Here is a 16,649-nt window from a genome sequence, read left to right as displayed (position 1 = left end):
AAGCGCCCGCTGGACTTTATTAGGGAATATTTCCGGTTTACCTCTTAGAATTATCGAGGTATCTACTGATAAGGATACAGCGCGTAGTCGCTTGTTCAGATTGAGGCAGTTACAGCAGCCTTCACTTGGGACAGGGCAGAAAGCTGAGCTAGTTGGTGTAAGTTTTTTGTGAAAAATCCAGGCGCTAACAAAAAACGACACAGAGGGGACACAGCGCTGTGTCCCCTCTGTGTCGCTTTTTGTTAGCGCCTGGATTTTTCACAATGAATTCACTTGGGACGCATGCCACTTAGAACTTCGCAAATTCAACGGCCCCAGTTCATCAGTAATCGTAAAATGAAAATTGCAGTTTTGTCAGCACGTTGGAGACCAGGCGGTAGGTGATTATGGCAGGGGTTCTAGGGATAGCAGAGGAGGGCTACTAGCAGAGTTCGCAGATAGAAATAATTTACGGATCATGAATACCTTCTTCAGCAAACAGGAAGTGGACGTGGAACAGCCTCAATGTTGAGACTAAAGATGCAATAGATTTATACTGTGCGCTCACTTTGGAATTGCAGAGGATCTGGAGGTCTTCGGAAAGGTCCGTTGTAGCGACTACTGAATGGTAAGGTCTCGTATTAGCTTAGATTTTAAGAAGGAACGGAGGAAACTATTGAAGTGGAGGGCTATTAACGAGTTAGCGTTAAAAGGGAAGGTAGATGAGTTCAGCATTTCGCTGCAGCATAGATTTTCCGCATTAACTGAAAAAGACGACCGTAATGTTGAAACAATGAACGATAATCTCACAGCTATCGTTACGAAGTGCGCCGAAAAAGTAGGTGATAGGATGGTTCGACAGGATACCGGCAAGCTATCTCAGAAGACTAAAGATCAGATTAAGAAATGCCGAAGCATGAGGACGTCTAACTCCACAGGCAGAATAGAACAAGCAGAGGTGTCGAACTTAATAAATAATTTCAAGGTAGCCAACATAAGGAAGTTTAAACTGTAGAAAATCGAGGACACTCTCAGGAACGGAGGTAGCCTAAAAGCAGTGATGAGAAAGCTGGGCATAGGTAAAACCCAGATGTATGCGCTAGGAAAAAGTGGGCAATGTCATTAGCAATATGGATAAGATAGTTAAAGTTGCCGAAGATTTCTGCGCAAATATATACAGTAGCGAATATAATCAGAACGTTCTTGAGAGAGGCAGTCGAGCACGGCAATGGGACATCCAGCCAATAACGAAGCAGGAAGTAAAGAATGCCTTAGGAGCACTGTAAAGAGGGAAAGCAGCTGGTGAGGATCAGGTAACAGCAGATTTGTTGAAGGAAGAAGGAGAGATTGTGCTAAAAAAACTAGCCAGCCTATATACACAACACCTTGCGACCTCTAGCGTAGCAGGAGCTTGGAAGAACACTAACATTATCTAATCTCATAAGAAACAAGATTTCAAGGAATTGAACAGTTACACACCGATCAGCTTATTGTCCGTTGCCTACAAACTGTTTACTAAGGTAATCGCTAATAGACTCAAGTCAACCTTACACTTCAAAAAACCAAATGATCAGGCAGGCTTTTGTAAGGAATACTCGGCAATGGATCATACTCACGCTGCCATTCAGGTCTTAGAGAAATGCGCAGAAGATAACCAACCCAAATATATAGCCTTCATTGATTACGAGAAAGTATTTGACTCAGTGGAAACTTCAGCTGTCATGCAGGCATTGCGGAATCAGGGTGGAGAAGAGTGTTATCAGAAAATAATGGAAGATACTTATAACGATTGCACAGCTACCATAGCCCTCCATAAAGTCAGCAATAAAATTCCAAAAAGGAAAGATGTCAGGCAGCGGGACACAATCTCGCCAATGCAATTCATCACCTCTTTACAGTAGGTATCCCGAGGCCAGAATTGGGAACAGTTGGGGATAACAGTTAATGGAGAAGACCTAAGTAATTTGCGATTCGCTAACGACATTGCCTTGCTAAGTCTTTCAGGACATAAGTTGCAAAGCATTATCAATGAGTGAGGCAGACAGAGCAGAACGGTGGGGCTAAAAATTAGCAAGCAGAAAACCAAAGTAATGTTCAACAGTCTTGCAGGGGAACAGCAGTTAGCAGTTGGTAGCGAGGTGCTGGAAGTAGCAAGAGAATGTGCCTATTTAGGGCAGGTAGTCAGCGCTGATCCAGATCATTAAAGGGAAATAACAAGAAGACTAAGAATAGGGTGAAGCGTATATGGCAGGCGCTCACATCATGAATGGCAGTTTACCAATATCCCTCAAGAGAAAAGTATACAAGAACTGTATCTTACCGGTACTCACCTATGGGGCAGAAACGTGGAGGTCAACAAAGAGGGTTCAGCTTAAGTCAAGGACAGCACATCGAGCTATCGAAAGAAAATTATAGGTGTAACATTAAGAGATCAGGAACGGGCGGAGTGGGGGAGGAAATAAACGCGGGTTCATGACGTCCTAGTCGAAATCAAGGGGAAGAAATGGGCTTTAGCAAGGCATTTAATGTGAAGTCAAGATAAGCGATGGTCCTTAAGGGTAACGGAGTGGATTCCAAGAGAAGGCAAATGTAGAAGGCGGTGGCAGAAGGTTAGGTTGGTGGATGAGATTGAGAAGTTTGCTGGGATACGGTGGCCGCAACTGGCAATGGACGGGGTTAATTGGAGAGTGATGGGAGAGGCCTTTGCCCTGCAGTGGGTGTAGTCAGATGATGATGATGACGATGATGATGTCGTTTTTTAAACTGCTGCAGCAATGCAAGCGCCTGTCTTCTGACCATAAGCGCTACCAAGTAGAAGGATTACTCCGAGTATCCGCTAATTTCCTTGCGTAAGCTCCCATTGAAACCTACTCTTTCTCCGACGCTTTTGACTTCGTCTGCTACTGCCTCTTAATCCCCCGCATGGGTGTATATCTAATTCCCTCAGCCAGCCTCTGCCTCTTTCAAGTACGATTCAATGCCTCTACCATGACAATTAGTCGCGCCATAGTCTCTTGTCCCTGATGGCACATTGTCTGGGTACTAGCATGCTCGACTGTCCCTGAGAACGAGCGCAAACAAGCGCTCGCCTGTGACCAATGGAAACTGGTTACCAAGGTGGCGGAGGTAATGGTCCGGCTCAGAATGCGGGGTAGCTTTGGAGCATCCATTTATCCAACGTGGAGTACTTACGCTGGCACCGTGAGCACTGCCGCATTGTCCCCTCCCCCACTCTTCGCTCCTCCTCTGCGCACTCTCTCTCGACTGTAAACAGTCATATATTGGCTGCTATAAACAGATACCTTCCCATTGCCATAATGCCGACAGGCAAGTAACTGCACCAACACTCGTCGAACATTTGCGAAATTCTTCGGACCCTCTGCAGCAGTGTCTTGCTTCCTGCGAGCATACCTCAACCACGAATCCGGCAACTTACAGGATCCTTGTGGGAACATTGCCTGCCCCTGCCCTTGCCCGGCCACCAGATTCTCCTTGTCCACTGTGCGTGGTAGACACCAGCCAGCGCTGGGCTTTCGACGTAAGAGCCGCACGCTCGAACGCAAAATTCCATCGTACGAAAGTTTGTTCTGCCTAACCCTATCTCTAGCCCCAACTGGCGGTCTTGCCCGCGATGGTACAACACTTCCTTGCTACCATCGCACTTCAAACTACTTTCACAATGCCAGCTTGATCTGCATCATCAGTTAAGACAGCAGTTCCCGGCGAGACCCTGAAATTATTTTGGGTGGAAAAAACAGCGCGAAAGGGACGGAAGACAAAGATGAAGGAAACCACACGGACGAGCGCTGACTCACAACTATTTTTTATTCAGGAAAAAACAGACATTTATAGTTAAAAAGTCACATGACATGACGTCACTCGCGCACATGCCCAGACTAACAACAGTCTAAGAACTACATCATGAGTCAAGATTAAAACCTTACAACGCGATTTCAGAACACTGTGATTAACCGAAAAAACACGAGACAGCCAGAAACAAAGAAAACAAACAAAGCCACTAAAAAACAAAGCACAAATCACGTGTTGTCAAGAAATGCGACCTCTGTATCGATCGCTTCATGCAGAGACGCGACACATCAGTAGCTAGGCCAGAAAAGACGCCCGGTCCTTTATTGCGCATAGATTTATAGCTGCGGCTGCAGCGAGGGAAAGGGAAAGGAAGAAGGGGCGTTGACATGTTATCAGGCCGCTTGCTTGATAGCCACATCTGATACATCTTCTTTCCTCTGTGAAAAGATCAGTTTTGACAAAGCTCTAAGAAATTTGCCGAAACTTGTGATCATAAGTCAGCCGTTTAGGTTCCATGCGTGGCCGGGTTGTCCTGCGTGGAATGGCTGGCATGGTTGATCCAGTAGCTGCACCTGATGCTGTGAGCAGCGTGCTTGTGGCAAGTCCATCACGTGGCAAGTCCATGCTTGATCCACCAGCTGCACCTGATGCTGTGAGCCGAGTGCTTGTGGCAAGTCCATCACGTGGCTCACCCTGTTCATCGGCGGTACCATGACTTGAAGTTCTTGTAGCCTCGGAGCGGATGTCCACGTCGTCGTCGCTGTCATCGATGACGTTGTAGTGCTCTTGGGTTCGCAGCAGATGTTGCCTATTACGCCTTGAAGACGGTCGTTGTCCATTCTCACGATGTGGGATCGTGGAGCCACCTTCTGGACAACCATCGCTTTGCGCGACCATTGGCGGTCGTCACGAACCCGCACCGTGTCTCCTTGCTGCAGTGGAGGCAGTAGTTTGCCCTTGGACGACTGGCGGTGCTTGACTACCGGGCGCTCCTGTTCGACGCTGCATTCAGGCAGAGTAGTGCGCAGCCGACGACCCTGCAACAATTCTCCCGGTGATTGTCCGTCCTCTAATGGGGACGCGCGATATGATAAAAGACCCATCCAGAAGTCGTCACGAGACTCTGCAGTTTTCTTCATAATGCGCTTGACTATTTGTACTCCTTTCTCGGCCAAACCATTCGACCGCGGAAATTCAGGGCTCGAAGTAATATGGACAAAGTCATAGCGCCGTGCAAACTCCGCGAACTCTTGGGAAGCAAACTGAGGTCCGTTGTCGGTACACACTTGGGCAGGAATTCCGTACCGCGCAAAAATAGACGCAACCTTTGTAATGACTTCGCGCGCAGTGGTGACGGCGAGTTTCTCAACGTCTGGAAAGTTTGAATGCGCATCAAACACCACTACGTACATGTCACCAGCGAAATGAAAAAGGTCGATTGCCACCCGGTGCCATGGCACCTTGGGTGTTGGCCACAAAATAAAAGGCTCAGAAGCTTGCTTGTAGGCGTACTTTTGGCATGCGCTGCATTTGCGAATGAGCGTTTCAATGGCACTGCCCATTCCTGGCCAGAAGATCAGGCCCCGAGCTCTGGCTTTACTTTTATTTAGCCCAAGATGTCCCGCGTGCAACTTCTGCAGCATCTCCACTCTCATTGTCTTCGGTACGACAATTTTGCATCCTTTCAGCAGTATTCCATCAATTTCCGATAGTTCTGCTGCAAATGGCTTTAACTCTCCTTCAATCTTAGTTCCTTGTGCCACCTGCTCCAAGACTTTGCTCAAGTATGGATCCGCTAAAGTCTCACTTTGCAGGCGCCGTTTTGTTGGTGTGCTTACTATGCTTGAGAGGACCTGTACAGCATGAACGTCGACGTCTTCGGTTGACTCCAGGACGGCACGGACGGCAGGAGCACGGGACAGCATGTCCGCTAACAGCAGGTCCTTGCCCGGAGCAAACTGGAGTTCGTAGTCATAACGAAGAAGACGAATAAAGAAACGCTGCAGCCTTGGTGGCATATCTCCGATTGCCTTTTTCGCGATTGCCAGCAAAGGTCTGTGATCCGTTTCAATGACAATTTTGCGGCCATATACCAGCTGGTGAAACTTTTCACATGCGAAAACAATGCCCAGGGTTTCTTTCTCGATTTGCGAGTACCGTGTTTCGCTATCGGTGAGCGCTCGCGAAGCGTATATGACTGGGCGCCACTCACTGCCATGCTTCTGCAACAATGCTGCGCCTAACCCTAGCCCAGATGCGTCAGCCGAAATTTTGGTTTCTTTCTTCGCGTCGAAGAAGGCCAGCACAGGAGGCGTTGTTAATGCTTCGCAGACCTCTTTCCACTCACGCTCATGAGCCGAACTCCAGTCAAAAACGACGTTCTCCTTCACCAAGCTGCGAAGTAGGGACGTTTTATCGCTCAGTCGAGGCACGTACTTGCGGAAATAGTTAACGACTCCAAGCATTCTGCGTACTGCACTTTTGTCATTCGGGTGTGGCATAGCTTGAATGCTTGAAATTAGATCAGAACTCGGCAGTATGCCATGTTCACTGATGACGTCTCCAAGAAATGTTATTTCCTTCACACCGAAGACACACTTCTCACGGTTGAACGTAAGAACAGCTTCCTCTGCCCTTCTCAGTGCTGCTCGCAAGCGCTCATCATGCTGCTGTTTGCTGTTGCCACAGATTAGCACGTCGTCAACATATACATGAACCCCTGGCAGGCCGTCGAAGATCTCTGCGAGCGTCTTCTGGAAGACCTCACTAGCAGACGAAATACCGAAAGGGAGCCGAAGGAATCTGTAGCGGCCGAACGGAGTCGCAAACGTGCATATTCGCGACGTGGCCTCATCTAACGGTATTTGGTGGAAGCCGGAGTTTGCGTCAAGGCGGGAAAACAGTCGCGCCCCTGACAATTCGCACTCAATGTCTTCACGTCCGGCCATAGGGTAGTGCTCACGCATGATGTGCTTGTTAATTTCTCTTGGGTCCATGCACACCCGGAGGCTTCCATTCTTTTTGCGAACTATGACCAAGGGACTCACCCATTCGGTGGGCGCGTCTACCCTTTTGATGATGGACGCCTTCTCCATGCGGTTGAGCTCTTCACGTAGTGGTTCCCTTAGGGAGAAGGGTACCCTCCTAGCTGGTTGTACGACTGGAACCGCACCGGGCCGCAGGACCATCTTGTAGTGTCGTTTGACGCAGCCGGTTCCACTGAAAAGGTGCGGGGCCGTTTGCTGTGGTGTTTCATGCCCATCCTGCATGTTAACGGCATCGCCAACTGATGGAATGAGGCCAAATTGCAGGCATGTGTTAAAGCCAAGGATTGCTTGTCGGCCTTTTTTCACGATAAAAAAAATTCGTCTCGTGCTTCGCTTTGTTCAGGAGCAGTGATGCTGTGGCGACACCCACGTGCTTGATAACGCTGCCATTGTAGGCAGTAAGAACCGCTGTACTCTTGCGCAGGGGCGTTGTACTGCAGATGCGTCGAAAGATGCTGAGGGGAAGAAGGTTTGCCTGGGAGCCCGTGTCAACTTTGAAACTGATGACGCATCCGGCAATCTGGCCGTGCATTGTCCAATCTAGCCCTGCTTGCCTGTTGACACTACATATGCTGACGTCCAAAACTTGGAAGTTTTCATCGCTTTCCAGCTCTTCCTGTACTTGGTTGACTTGGCGACTTCTGCAGCACAACGAGAAATGATTCATTCTTTTGCAAGTGTAGCAGCGCTTCCCGTAAGCTGGACACTGTCGCGGCGCGTGCGCCTGGTTGCACTGCTTGCATCGAATCCGCCTTTCTTTACCAGACTGGTTTCTTACGGCGTAGTCAACGTGGACGTCGCCTTTGGACCAGGTAGCATTTTGCTGCGCGGCAGTCTCCGCTGCCTTACACATCTCTTCTGCTTTCTGCAATGTGAGACTCTTATCTCGTAGCATTTTTTCTCTGAGCGGGGTACTATTAGTGCCGAAAACAATCTGGTCCCGTACCATGGATTCTTCAAGGCCACCAAAATTGCAGAGCTTAGCTTGCGTTCTGAGGTCTCGTGCAAAGGGCTCAAATGGCTCGGACTCACCTTGTACCCGCATACGAAATACATGCCTCTCGTAGACTTCGTTTTCTTTTCCGTCGAAGTAACTGTCAAATTTCTTGAGCAGCGTGTCGTAATCATCTTTGCACTCATCTTTCGCGTAGCTGAAGTTGTTGTAGATGTCCAGTGCCTCGTCGCCGGCAGCGCTTAGAAGGATCGCTGCTTTGACTGCTGCTGACTTTGGGGTGGCGGTCGACGTCGCTGTCAGGAACAGTTGCAGCTTCTGCTTGAATATTAGCCAGTTTCTTCTGACATTTCCAGTCAACTGCAGTGGTCCTGGCGGTTTCACGATGTCCATTGCTTCGGCTGCTTGAATAATCCAGCTGGGCACACCGGGCCACTTCTGACACCATGTATCGATCGCTTCATGCAGAGACGCGACACATCAGTAGCTAGGCCAGAAAAGACGCCCGGTCCTTTATTGCGCATAGATTTATAGCTGCGGCTGCAGCGAGGGAAAGGGAAAGGAAGAAGGGGCGTTGACATGTTATCAGGCCGCTTGCTTGATAGCCACATCGGATACAACCTCTTTATCGACCATCAATAAGGAAGGCTGACTGACGCATGCACCCCGTCTTTTCCGAATATGATATGCCTCAATGAGCTCCCTTGTCGTCTTATCTCTATGGCGGAATAAAATACGTGTGTAAAAATGGATAAAATTATAAAAATTATCAATTCAAGAATTTGGTATGTCCCAAAACTGGCAGCCCCATTCTCCGCTTTCACTTCCTTGTTAACCTGAGAACACCTGGACGGCCTGGTATTCTCTTCTACATATCAGTATGCTGAGTCAGAATGTGGAGCACGAGTGCTATCACACGGCGCGGTTGGCATAGTTTCCAAACCAGACGGCCATATATGCGCTGTGCGTAATTCTTAGTCGTGTACACATTCCACGCTCATGTAGTGAAGATTGCTATTTAGGCAGGCCGACCTACGGCTACATGTAAAAGAAAAACACAGCGGTGACCAAACACCGAGAATGTAGCAGCTGCTTGCGAAGAACCAAGTTGGATTCTTTGGAAGTTCAGCTGGGAACATGGCTGCGCGAGGTCTGTGAGGTGCAACGTGCAAAGCATCACAATCAGCGGCAGCATTGCAGAGGTTCTTCTGCGATAGTATCATGCAAGTCTAACCGTGAACGAGGAATTTACTACGATGACCGAGAATCAACTCGAAACACAATGTTGCACTCGAAAAGCACGTCAAAGACACGAAAGCGACGAAGAATGCTGATAATTCGAGCATTTGGGAGATTAGACCCCGTTTATCCCGACTGGGCCGACTTGCTGCTGGTTCAGCATCACACCGCTGCAGCTTGTAGCATGGACGCAGTGTTGTCTCGAACAGTCTCTGCAAGAGTTGATCGTAAGCTCTGGCGAAGCGATAGCTCTTACTCACGGGAGTCGAAGCAAAGGCGAGATTTAATGGTTCACGTGACTCCACGTACTGTCTAGCTGCCCCTTGGGCCGAGCAGTACTCCAGACCGCACAAAAGGCACTAGAATCCAGGCCTACGAGCGCATTTCAGGCACTCGCCGTGGAATGTAGAAGGTACAACAATGCCTCCATGTTTCCGCCCGAAGGCGCGTCTCAACTTGGTGTACAGTGTGTTGTTACTGTATCGTGCCAATTTCAACTATCCATCAACTTCTGCGTGCACGCACCCGTCTGCATTGACACAGATCTTTATCTTTTTCTTGTCGAGATCCGTCTCAAGCGCCTGCGTTGTTGGTGTGTGTTCTCTCCCCTTGTGTCCGTCGTCCTGGTTTTGCGCTACTCTTATGTTATGAAGCTCTTCGAGTGTGTCTAGAGGGTGTGGTGCGACCGACACAGCGAGTCGCGACGTCAGCTTGCTTCGAAAGTAAACTGACAACGGCATAATGCCAAGGCTCCACACAGTCAACGTTATGACACGCGCTAGCCTACCTGGTGTTTTCTACGTTCCGCGTGTCTCGTGTCCAATGGCGCCGAAGACGCCCCTCAGCCCCTTCTTAGGCAAATGTCTAAGCAACAAATAAAAAGAAAGAAAGAAAGAAATCAGGAATAGAGCCGTGTCCAACAGTGAGTCTACTCGACAAAGACGCTGGTAGAGGTAGTCACCGAGACTCAGTGCCAGCCACACGGCGACCATGGCAAACATGAGAGCTACAAAAGCCACCTCGGAATGTCTCAGTACCTCGAAGAAGGTTATTTCTGCTACGCTGTTGTCTTTCCACACGTAAAAGGTCTCGTACGTGAAGCGAAGCGGGTGTGGAAGAAGGAAGAAAGACGAAGTTTCTTCGTCCGCCTTGGCGAGCACCATACACACGTCGGCGGCGCCATCGATGACTGCATTAACAGTTGTGGCCATTCCTGTGTATATCTTGATCTCTATGGTTGCGTTGAGGGCGAGAGGCGCGTCCCTAATTCCTTCAAACACGCCCGGCGCACAGTTATGTTCAGTTAAATTTCTGTCGGCTTGTGCAGGCGTGCACGCAATTACGATACGCTGCCCTGCGAACTCTGCCGCAAACGTCTTCTGGCAACACCTCTCGGGAAAGCCGTACTTCATAGACAACGCGGTCGCACCAGCCAATGACAGGCGAATGTTTCCTTCTTTCGGTGAGGGTGCGGAGGCAACATGGCTTCCCAATGGGAAGCCTACCTTGGACACCATGGCGTTCCTATCCTTTGGCTCTGTGTCATCGACGGGCAACACGATCCATTTGGTGATGTACACCCAGAAAGGATGCTTCCCAATGCGCTTAGCACACAACGCCTGTTGTCCAGGGGCGGTGAGCAGAAAAACTGTCGTTCTCTCATGGTTAGCCATGTTTTGTTTCAGCATCTGGTAAAATCGGTTGCTTGGAAACATCCACAGCGTTGTTTCCTTTGGAATAACTCGAGATATGGGGTGCTCGAATTTTTTCTTCTGGATAGCGCAAAAAACGCCACGTCTTCTCGAAATGACATCCAATATTCCATCGAAGCTGAAGTGTGTCCTACAGGATCGTGCCGAACCGCGATGGAGATTGCAGACAGTCCGCAGGTCGTTGTTGCTAGCACAGAAAATATCCCCGAAACAAGGAGATGCATAGTGCGAATCACTTGGAGGTCACTGTGTCAAGTGCAAAACGTGTTCTCCTGCTCGGACGGGTCTTTTCGACGAAATTAGAGTCGAAGAGGACCACGGCTATTCACCTTACATCAATTAGAATGGCAGAAATGCAAATCTCTTTTTGCCCTCTTAATTCGAACCCCTACCTGGCTGTTCAGTAGCGCATTCTGAAGTGGGCACGAGGTACTGTGGACGACAACAGCGAGCAAAGATAAATGAAAATAATTGAAAAAAAAATTCCAGGGGCACTTTGACTGTCTAAAGTGCGTAGAGGCGAAAGCGTTTTCCGCACCACTTTGACTGCTTCTGTGGCACTGGTGGCGTCACATGTAATTGAGTACTAATAACTAAGTGACGACAAATCACTGATTAATGGATAATTACTGATTTGTGCCTGAATACTAATTAACTACTAATTAATGACGCTTAAGCTTCGCCTTTAGGAGTGGAACGCGACAGCGGGTTGTAGCGCTGCCAGGGAGTCCACGGAACGCCACCACCCGTTCGGCGCGATGCCTTGCCCTTTGAACGCTTTTTGAGGAAAGGAAATGGCGCAGTGATTCTCCGCCACCTCGGTGGAGACCTGAACCGCACCATAGAGGAAGGGAGGAAGTGGGAGCGGAAGAAGAAAGACAAAGATGGCCCCTAATGAAGAAAATGAAAATTGTATTTGAGGAAAGGAAGTTACGCAGTAACTGTCTCACACACACATCTCGGTGGAGTCCACCCGTCAAAATTCAGGGGGGCACTTTTTTTACCTAAAGTGCGGTCACTGATGTGTGGTTAAGATGTTAAGCTTCGCCTGTAAAAGTGGAACGCGACAGCGTCTTGCAACGCTTCCACGAGTCCATAGAACGCCATTGCCCATTCGGTTGTAGGCCTCGCTCGTCGATAAATTGGTTTTTGAGGAAAGGAAATGTATCTGTCTCTCATATTTCGGTGGACACCTAAACCTCGCCGGAAGGGAAGGGAGGAGGATGGGAGTGAGCGAAGACACCGTATTCACTAGACGCACCTTTGTTCTTCCCAAGCCATCGAGCTGGCATGGCGGAGTGGATAGCATGCTCGTATCACACTCCGAAGACCGGGGTTCGATTCCCGAGCTCGACCAATTTCTTACTCGGTTTTATTTATCTATATGGCCTGACTAGAAAAGTTAATTAGGCTAACTGAGTAATTAAGCAATTAACTAAGCTCAGTCCCACTTGGAGCATCACTATACGATCCCTTCAATTGGTTGCCTGGGTACTGGCCAAAGTATAATTGGCCCCGTTTGAAATTCGCGCACTGTGACGTCACGACCATTTCGACCAACTGAAAAGCGTGACATTTCTGTCGACAACTGCTGCTTACAAAGATGAGACATTAAAGGCTTTCGCCTTAAAACATCATTGCTTTTCGAAGAATGGTTCGCGCAAAAAGTAATTACCTCAGCTTTGTCTGGGCTCCACCGGACAGCGGGAAGGCTTTGAAAGGCGAACGTAATTCGAAAGGAGACCCGACTTTCACTCGGCCATCATTAATTTCCGAGTCATGTACGTAATGCAGACGCTGCAGACGGATGCAGCTTAAGGCTGTAGTGACCGGCCCACAGAATTCCTCCATGGTACAAATTAGTGCACTGTTTAAAGATTTTCTTGTTACCTAAAGAAAATCTAACCTCCAGACAAATTTGTAAACTGTGGCAATGCATGAAGTGGGGATAGTTGGTTTTGCATTGCCAAGAATTTAGAGCACAAGACGGGCCGAGAAGAGAGACGACAACAAGAGCTCTCTTGTTGCCGTCTCTCTTCACGGCCTGTCTTGTGCTCTAAATTGTTGTAAATGCTTCACGAATTTTTGAATTTTTTTATGCGCCTGGCTAAAAAGTCAAGTTCATTTCGTTCATTGTTCTGACTGGTCGGCGGAGGAATAGAGGACGCCGAGGAAAATGGTCCATTGTGCTGAACTGTTCTCCCTTTTATCCTAGTACAAGAGCTTTGCGCTCTTTTGTTTGCTGGTTTTCGGCCCACATTGGATCGAAAGTGGGCTGTATAGGGGGCAGCCAACGCGTTAGGATTTCTACATTATGATTTGCAATCGACGAATTTTTGTGTTTTGGCTTCATATACTCTTTATAATGAAGGAACTCTTGGTTGGATATGTGTCGTCCACGTGCAAACAATTGGGTGCATTATATACCAGCGAATAATTGCAACACTTTCTCGCATTTAGCTGAAACAGTCATGCATGCGCAATGTTTTTCACAAACTGTTCACAGGGGCTGGACGGGGTGGACAGCGTCCGGGGATAGTGCTACCGCTGTGTGCCCTCACGGGACTGCGTCACCGCTTGGTCGGCTGCGAGCGCTATGGCTGCGCCAGAGGAGCATAGGTGTGGTCTACTTCCACGCTGCACTCTGGAACGCAGTGTTCTTCACGGCGAAAGCCTTTAATGGCTCATGCTCGCGGTGTCCGTCCATGCGCTGGAATCGTACCAACTGAGCTCTCTCCTCAGCGCAGCGGCGCAACCTCCACCACTCCTTTGCAACCGGCGTGCCGGTGGTGGGCGCTGCTGTGCATAGCAACCGGGACGTCACACAGTAGCGGTAGAACGAGAGCGCGTGCGTCGGCGGGGGCAGCTGCACCGCCGCTCCTTCGCCAGACGTGTCGTTGCAGTCGAGTGAGTGAGACGCATGACTCATAAACGGCCCACTGATTCCGCGGTAAGTGGTTCGTGGAAGCGGCAGTGGGTTGACCACAAGGCTTTCGCCAAACAGGGGGCGCTGTGAGCGCGCGGAGCGAGTGGACGTACAGCGCATCGTCTCCGCCAACTTTTGGCTGGAGCCACGGTTCCTCGGCCGGAATCCCGTCAACGCAGCCGCGTCTGTCTTCGCGAAGTCGACAGCTACCTGTGGACACCACTCACACACAGGTGGGGCAACATTTAAGCATTTTAGGGCCGATCCTCACTTGCGTTTCGTGGCGACGGCGCTAGGCCTAACGCCAACGCCGACGCTCGGCCGTGAGTGAGTCGCCCACCCGTGTCAAGATGGCTGCTCAAAAAGTACAACGCGGCTACGACCCGGACGCCATGGCCTGGTCCGAGGTTCCTTCAGCTGCAACACCTGAGAGTCCGGATTCTGCGCCCATCGAGAACCCGAGGCTCTCCAAACTAGTGGAACGCCGCTCCCGCAAGCGGGACGCCGCCTCCAAGAAAGCGGACGCCACGTCGGCAGGCCGCTCAACACGGCACAATGCTGCTGCGCGCGCTGCAGCGCTTCACGGAGGGGCCCAGTCTAAGACGGGACCCTCTTGGAAACCAAAGCCACTGCCGCGTCTTCATCCAGAAGACATCGTCATCATCCTGATGCCCCGGGTGACCGTCGCTCTCAGGGATGTCTACCAACATGGCGAGCTGGGAGCAGCGTTCGCGGCCTACCTGGCCGCCAAGGCCGCAGTATCCCTCAGCCTGCTCCCGACATGGGAGCAAAACCTGATCGTCGCAGGCACCAGAGAGCCGCACGTCGCGGACAAGCTTCTGCGGGATTTTCAACTAACATCACCGAATGGCCAGCTCTCCATGTACGGCCAGTTGAAACTCACTGGAGACGTGTGCCGCGGCGTCATCACCGTGGCCAAGCACGAGACCAGTGAGTCCCTGCAAAACAAGATCCAGTGGCGTGCTAGAGAGCTTGCCGATATCCGCAAGCTTGGCAAATCCGACGTCGCGTCGCTCACCTTCGTGGGAAAAGTGGTGCCGCGATATGTGCATTGTAACTCTGAGGTGACCCTTGTGCGTGCGTACAAGAGAACCATTCCGGCCTGCGTGCGGTGCGGCACTGTGGGCCACCGAGCAGACACCTGCCCCTGCCCGGATGAAAAGTGCGGCCTGTGAGGCCAAACGGCGCGACCGTCGACAGAGTCAAGGTGCCGCATGAATGTACTCTGTCCTGTGCAGTCTGTGGGCAAGCCCACGCTACCAACTCCCGCGACTGCACGGGAAAATTCCGGCAGCTCAAGGTGTATGGCCCCAAGGCTAAACGCCCAGAGGTGCCAAAAAACCAGCGACCTGGCAAGCAGCCAAGTCATTCAAAACCAGGTGCCGGTGGCGGAACGCCGCGTGGTGCTCACGGCACCGACCACAAGACATCGTCACCTTCTTCACCGTCGGTGAAGCGAGCGCCCGGGAAGAAGACGGCGCCTCCACCGCCCAGCGGCAGAGACACTGGCCACTTCCCGGCCCTCAAGACAATTGGCGCTGCCGACGCCCGGGCACCAGCGCCTCAACACGACAAACAGGTGAGCAGCTGGGCTGAGATCGCCTCCTCTTCCTGTCATCCCTCACCCTCCCCCGTAACCGTCTCCGCACTCGACGCGGAATACAAAAAACAGATAGACGTGCTCCGGGCACAGACTGAGCTTTTGCTCAACAAAATTCAAAATTTAGAGTCAAAATTGGCGTCCGCCGCACCGAGCCAGCAGAACTCGGACGCAATGGAGAGCGACGCGGAGATCTCGCCTGCCCTCGTGACAGCCATCTCTGGGATGGAGCAGCGCTTAACCTCTAAATTGCGATATATGATCGAGACCGCCATGGACCAGATCTTGACAAAGGTGAAATCTGCCGTCCCCGCGGTGGTCTCAAAACACATCTCGGACAACCCCCGCCTCCTCCGTCGGACGGGACCCATTAGAGACGTATCCCGCCCTTCAAAATTCAACCGTCTGATTATTGATTCGGACAATAAGGACAGCTGCCCCGCTCCTTCCGTCATCAGCCCCTTGGTGGCGCAAGTAGCTGGCTCTGAGGCAGCCAATCCCTCCTCCTCCCCCCCAAGAATTTTAAATCATGGCGAGACACTTTAATCAAAGGAGTTCCGCCATCTCCAATTCGGCCATGTCAACTTCAATAACACAGTGGAACTGTAGAGGCTTTAAGGACCGCACTAAGCGAGCCAATTTCCGCCTCTACCTTGAAACTTTCGAGTCTTTACGAGCCGTGGTTGCCCTCAAAGAGCCAGGCCTGGGCGCCACAATTTCAAATTACACGACGTTCCAACAGGATCCCGCGTCTTGTCTTCTCGTTCACAAAGACTACACAGCCAACCTAGTGGATCTCGACCTCCAACTAGAGTACTCTTATGTAATGGTGACCCTCCTACCAGTCCGCCGCAGGGACCCACCGTTGCATATACTCAACGTGTACTGCTCTCCCAAACTAAAGCGAGTGACTTTTTCGGACCTCTTTAGCCGTGCGCTAAGAGTTGCGGGTCGCGATCCCCTGCTGATTGTGAGCGACTTTAACGCTCCCAGTCAGCTGTGGTGGTATCGCAAGGAGGAGTCGCGCGGGCGTAAGCTGGCGGAGCTTGCGTCCACGTTGGGCCTCACCCTCCACACGGACCCTGTCCACCCAACCCGGCTAGGAAATTCCGTGACACGGGATACGTGTCCAGACTTAACCTTCAGTCGCCACATACGACGCGCAGACTGGCTCAACACCGAGGAGACCCTCGGTAGCGACCACTGCATCATTAACACTACACTACGCACACGCCCCCTCAGGCGTCCCAGAACACAAGCCCATATCCCAGATTGGACGAAATTCAGGCAAAATTTTAACTCACTTGATAATACACCCATTTCCGCGCAAGGCTACACAGCATGGTCTCAACAGCTGCTGGCA

The 16,649-nt window shown here is 50.6% G+C and overlaps 1 pseudogene; it reads right to left on the bottom strand.

The window, feature by feature from the left end:
- LOC149345751 (uncharacterized) overlaps window positions 1-10,238 on the bottom strand; it is a 124,098-nt pseudogene extending 113,860 nt beyond the window's left edge.
- Window positions 10,239-16,649: the final 6,411 nt, after the last annotated feature.

The sequence above is a fragment of the Amblyomma mixtum genome, chromosome 4 (genome assembly GCF_055824585.1).
Source record: "Amblyomma mixtum isolate Tamu chromosome 4, ASM5582458v1, whole genome shotgun sequence".
Taxonomy (NCBI): domain Eukaryota; kingdom Metazoa; phylum Arthropoda; class Arachnida; order Ixodida; family Ixodidae; genus Amblyomma; species Amblyomma mixtum.
This window is presented reverse-complemented; position numbering and strand designations above follow the sequence as displayed.